This window comes from Carex rostrata, chromosome 8, assembly GCF_964058835.1.
Source record: "Carex rostrata chromosome 8, lpCarRost1.2, whole genome shotgun sequence".
NCBI lineage: Eukaryota > Viridiplantae > Streptophyta > Magnoliopsida > Poales > Cyperaceae > Carex > Carex rostrata.
This window is the reverse complement of record NC_135925.1, coordinates 13,036,545-13,042,906: the sequence shown is the minus strand read 5'-3', so window position 1 is coordinate 13,042,906 and position 6,362 is coordinate 13,036,545.

The following is a 6,362-nucleotide window of genomic DNA, read 5'->3' as shown; positions in this document are numbered from 1 at the left end:
TCAAAAGCCCTTTGACAAAAGATAAGGGAGTAAATTGTAAATATAAAAGTACAATATTACCTTTCTTAGTGTTGGTTGTAATCAGCAAGTGTGTTCTCCAAATCGACCCCATCACCAATAATCACCAATTTTAACCTGCAAGCCAAATTCAAGCTAGCTTTTTACTGTTTGAACCTTAAGAATCACCAATTTTAGAAAATGATATGTCACTTCACCGTAATAAGTTGAAAATTTACAAATTTGAATAACCAGCCTACCATACAAAAATAAGGGGGAATTTCATGTATCCCCCTCGAAAACCTTGAAATTACGTATTTCCCCCTCTAAAATTCATAATATCATATTTACCCTTCTAAAGTTAAAGAACTCACGGATTTACCCAAATTCCTAATTTTTCTAATAGAACTCATTTTAAATATATAAATTACCCATTTCACCCCTTCTCCTTCACTGATTTGTGCCATTGATGTGCATTAAGATTCGTGCCATTGCCTTCAGTTATATTAAAATTTTTCTGTCAACAAAAGATACCTCCACTCTCTCTCCCTCCCTTCCTTCCTTCCACCCGTCCGCATCCTTTTTCGACCTCAATTTCTCATTTCTAATTTCCATATCCTCGTTGGCTTTTTACTAAGGTTTCATTCCTGATCCATGTTTCATCAAATCTGAATGGTTGAATCAAGATCATTAATATTTTTCTTGGTAGTAGAGCGAATATCCATTTCATCTTCTTAATTTTTCTTTTTACGATTGATCTCAATTGTTATGATTCTTGCTTCTATTTTCAATTTCAAAAGCTCGTTTATTAGTATCTCTTGGTTTTGATAATATATTTCATTTCTTAGCCCAAGCCAAGTCCGAGCCTAATTTTTTTCTTATCAGCTTTTTAAATAAAGATTTCCAGTTCATAAATTTCCTTACTAGATTTTATATTTCACAATTTGATCCTTAACATATTCTGAACCATACCAGAAAGCACGAATAGTTTTACATATTTTTGTTTTTATTGTATTTTTATTTTTTGCTGGGTGATTTGATGCTGCACGCCGCAATGGCATAAAACTGATAAACATAAATTCTATCGTTAATTAACTAATGAAAGCAATTAGTAAGGTTTGGACTTCCTCATCTTTTCTTTCTACTTCATACCCCTTTAATTCAAGATTACTGTTATATTCTAGTGTTTGTTACTTGGTTTAGCCTAATTGAGGGAGACAAAATTATGTACTGGTACATTTAATCAGGTTCCAAGAGGTACAAAATGTTACATTAATATCTATACAGCTATACTTGGAAATAATTTCATCTAGTCCTCTCTCAATCTAGTACACCGAGATGTTGCCAAAAAAATTTAAGCAGATCTATTATTTGAAAAAAGAATCCTTTTGTAGTTCTTTTTCAGACTATAACAAATTCAAGAAAAAATGACTAAATCTTGCTATGTCATATAACAGCTTGTAAAAAACACAATTTGTAAAATTGTTGTCTAAAACAAAATTAGCTTTTTAACAATTTTTGTGTGAAAGTGTTCATGCAAGGATTCCATTAAATGGAATCTGTATTTCTTTTAGATCTCAAAACGTTTCTGATACATGGGATGACCTTATATATGCTCTGATACAAAGTACATAGCAGCTGTAACTAACTGCTAGTTTAGTGCTAATTACAATTATACTCTATATCTATTATCAGCTAACCGTTGACCTGCTGGTTGTCTGTGTAAAGGACCGATATGTCAAATTAACAAATTTTCAGCAAATCGTTTGCAATTTGGATCAATGAAAAAGGGACTGTCTGCATACCGAAAGTTCCTTCACTTCTCAGCATTTCCTTCATTAACCTAAGGGATATTGATTGAACGAGACTGGGTTCATTCAATAGAAGGAACGAGACTGGGTGCGGAGAGAGTGAAAGTCAAGAATCGAGAGCAGAGGTATTCTTTGTTGACAGCAAAATTTTAATCTAACTCAAGGCAATGGCACGAATCTTAATGCACATCAATGGTACAAATCAGTGAAGGAGAAAGGGTGAAATGGGTAATTTATATATTTAAAATGAGTTCCATTAGAAAAATTAGAAATTTGGGTAAATCCGTGAGTTCTTTAACTTTAGAAGGGTAAATATGATATTATGAATTTTAGAGGGGGAAATACGTAATTTCAAGGTTTTTGAGGGGGATACATGAAATTCCCCCCAAAAATAATTAAGCACGAAATGGTTTGCCTTTCTCAAAATTTGATTTTGTTCTTTGTACGTTTTCAATACTTATGGTTATGTGGGGAATGCAGCTCTTCCCAACCGATATCGGTTCAGTGTATTAGCTCATTGCACATTTAGAACCTGGCTTGTTGTCCTTCTGTACTAACAGGTCTGGTTATTCTGGTTGAAAGGAAGGACTACACATCTGCACTAATTCTGTGCGGCTATGAACCCAGACCAGATTTTTATGGTGATGGACTGAACTTTACTTTCAGTAAGGTAATCTACTAATGCATTTTACCAGCAAAACAATAATGTATACCTAGTGCGAATGGGCTTCGCATCAGTAACCTCTCCTTTTCGAGAAAAGAACTCCCTCAACCGCTCTTCATTTGCATATTTCGGCAAGCTCTTTACACAAATCCTGGACCTATTTCGTGCAGAGAAATAAGAAAGGTGATTTGGGAAAAGAAAAAAAAATTTGATATCCAGTATTAGTGCAAGTATGATAACAAAACAACTAAAGTCCAAAAACAATGCTTGATTCTTAAAGATCATTTCTTCCTACCAACAGAATGACAAAAAGCTATGACAGACCTGAACTGACTCAGCAACTGTAGAAGAAATAGTCTTCTCAACAATCTGCTTTTGCAAGTCCTTTTGCACCGTCATGAGGTGACACAGAAAAAATTTAAGTTAATTTTAGTAAAGAAAACCAAGAGCAAAAAAATCTCCAAGTGACCAACTTTATATTAAAATTGTGGAACAATAAAACCTGACCCAATAATTATTCACATTCTGGATAACATTAAGATATGTAATTTTATAAAAAGATGTGTAACAGTGTTTCGTCAAGTTAAATTAAGTACTTGACCAATTTTATGGAGCAAAGTCAACACAAAAGGGTAGAAGAACTTGACCAATTTGACTAACAGTAACTTGATAAAGCTACGTATACAAAATTCATATACTTGGCAATTCAGTGTCAATTCATAAAAATTCCTGGATTGACACTGAATTGGTACCAAAATTTATAGTTTGCCTTGCCTTTCATGAGCATAGTCTTTCCTGTACCTACACCTCTATACAAAATTCAGCCCTTTAACCTTGAAACAAGATCGTTTGGCCTTGAATACTTGGAGATTCAATATCGGCCTTGAATACTTGTAGGACCCCTCTTCTCACATATAAATGCATCTTTTCGGAAAACAAGCCTACACAAATTAAAATAACTTAAAGTAGAAACATACCTTCTCTCTCAAGGCATGAATGATGCCATTGAAGGTAGCTGCCTTGCATCGTTTTCTACTTAGAACTTCCTTGAAAGTAGTATTGACCCCTCTTCTCACTCTCGCTCTCTCTCACCCTCCAAGCCCGAGCTCACCAAACCCTCCCTGCCCCTCCCTCCCGCTAAAGAACTCCGCTTCTCTCCTCTGACCTCTCCCTTCTCCACCATGAAAATAAAAGAAAAGGGGAGGCCAACTCACCGGATTTTAAGGTGTTTGATAAAATGCTCAAGTCAAAGTTTTTTTTCTTTTGTACTTATTATTTGTATTTGACAGTTTAATCTTGATTGAATTTGGAACTGAATTTCAGGCACTTTCTGGTCTGGATTCAGCGATTTCTAAGTCTCGACAAGCAGCTCGGTTGAATGGTAATGTGTCCCTTGATGCCACTCTCAATGCACAATTGAATTGTTTGTAAGGCATGTGGACTATCTTAGTATTGTTCCACACTGATTTCATACATTTTTATATTTTTTTTGTTTAAATTTACTGGTAATTGCTTAAGTGGCTTTTTTTTTTTTAATTTCTGGGTGCTTAGCATGGGGTCTGGCAACCGCACTTGGACTGCACAGGTACGTGTTTAATCTATCTCTATATGTCTCAGTACCAGATCGACTCTGCAATACTGACTACAGAGGTTGAGTGCTTTCTGTAAGTTCCTATTCTAGCCGATGTCAGATTTTCAATATTATTTGTGTTGCAAAGTAAGACCTCAAATCTAAAAGGGTTGGGTTGGGCTGCATTTGGCACTGGCTATGTTACTGGTACTGTTTCTTTTCAATTCCTTTACCAGTAATAAGTTTAGCAGAAATGTCCCATTTTTCTCCAAAATCTAACTTCTATCTCCTTATTGAAACAAAAATGCTCAAAATCATACCATATTGAACCAGATTTTTTTTTAATTAAGAAAGAAAAACAAAAAAAAGGGTAAGAGTTTAGGACCCAAGTTGGTATAGTAGGGTTCATGACAAAACTCTTATGTGCTAATATCTACTAGTACCAGGAATGATTATAATGCTTGATTACGTACCTTTTTCTGTAGGCTTGTGGTTTTATCATCATCATCAGGTGCCACTTCAGCAGAATTGAGACTAAAGGGAGCTCAAGGCAAAATGTATGCAACAGAACTGGCTCTTACCACCTGTAACACAAACACTTTTTTGAAAAATAACAAATTAACAACTCTTGCGTCCCTTCTAAATTAGCATATTTGTGGTGAGATATAATACCAGTGTTAGAGTTGATCATCCAAAAATTAAAATCAGAAAAAAAAATAGCAAAAGAATGTACATTATAAAACAATGTAATTGAATAGAGTTTAACTTTACAATTTATGACTAAGCCTTCTTTTTTCTGTTTATGTAGTGGAAAGCATGAATTCCGTTATGTAAAGAGGGACTCCTTGATTGAAATCTTAGCAAATGAGCTACCCAAAGACACAATTAGATATTCATCTAAGGTTGTTCTAATTAAAGAGTATGGCAATCTTAAGCTCTTGCACTTAGCTGACGGCTCTACAATTAGAGCAAAGGCACAATAAAACCATGTTTTATCATAAGTCCATACCTGGCTGAAATACATGTATACAAAAAAAAAAATTAAGTAAAATAACCCCGAAATTTAGTTGCAGAAAAAAAAGAGAAATTTTGGGTTATAACAGTATAAGTTGCACTGGTCATATCCAACCGCACTTAAGCACTCAACCCCATGTTTATATAAGTTGGTTGGAAAAGGTTCGGTTGTGTTAGATGGGGACATTTTAGTTGTCTTCTTCTTGTCTACATTGTTGTAAATTATTTAGTTTTTCATTTGCTAAGCAACACAATTAAGTTATAGGATCTTAACTGGAAAAATGTGATTATTTTGGTGTACTATGTAGAAGCCCCTTTCTTAACAACACGTTTAAGTTTTGTGTGCTCGATTCTGTTTCAACACTCCAGTATTAGCCTTATAAGTAACTTGAAAATATCAACTGTAGGACTTGAATCAATATGCTAACTTAATCGAAAAGAACTTGATTTTGATTTAACTGTGACTTATTTACATCAATCTATTAGTTTCTTGTTCCGCAATTTTTACTGAATACAACATGAGATGCTTCAGGTTGAGCTCTGGTGCAAATTTTATTGAAAGTAGGTTCATTCCATTACTTTACTGCTTTACAATACTAATCAGCATCTGCATTCTTAGAAGTAGGTTCATTCCATTAATTTAGAGATACAATTAGGAATAAAAATTTGGGGATGACCAAGTTGACCTATTGAGGAAGCACTTGGTTGGTGCCTAAACATCAACGATCAATTGATGAAGATGGTTTATTAATTGATAATTTTTTTGTGTAGTGTGTTGCATGACAATTTGGTGAATTGTTTTGTATCTCAATTACTTTGTAATGTTTATTCTTAAGATCAAAATTTTAAGATTTACAATTTAAGTTTTCAAATTATTTGTGTATCTTAATTGTTTATGTATCTCATTTACTTTTTAATATATTGTAGTAATTTTTATTGCTGTGATTTACAAAAACATTTTCAATTTGAAAGGAAAGATCAATTTTTTTTTTAATTTGAAAAATATTAAGTAGGATGTGAACAAATTAATATACTGTTGTAATGTATTTCTTGTTGTAATTTACAAGAATATATTCAATTTGAATGAAGAGATCAAATATATACAAAAAAGTCATTATTCAAAAATTCAATACTTGTTGCATGGGTTACTGTTCGCTTACAAAAGTATGCTACAAAGTTTCAGGTACAGCTAGCTGTACCAGTTTAAACCTTGAATTTACTCTCGTCTAAGATTGCAAGTGCACAACCCTATCCGTATAGTATAATAAGGTATCGATCCTCAGGAACGGTATAATTCGACTCTAAA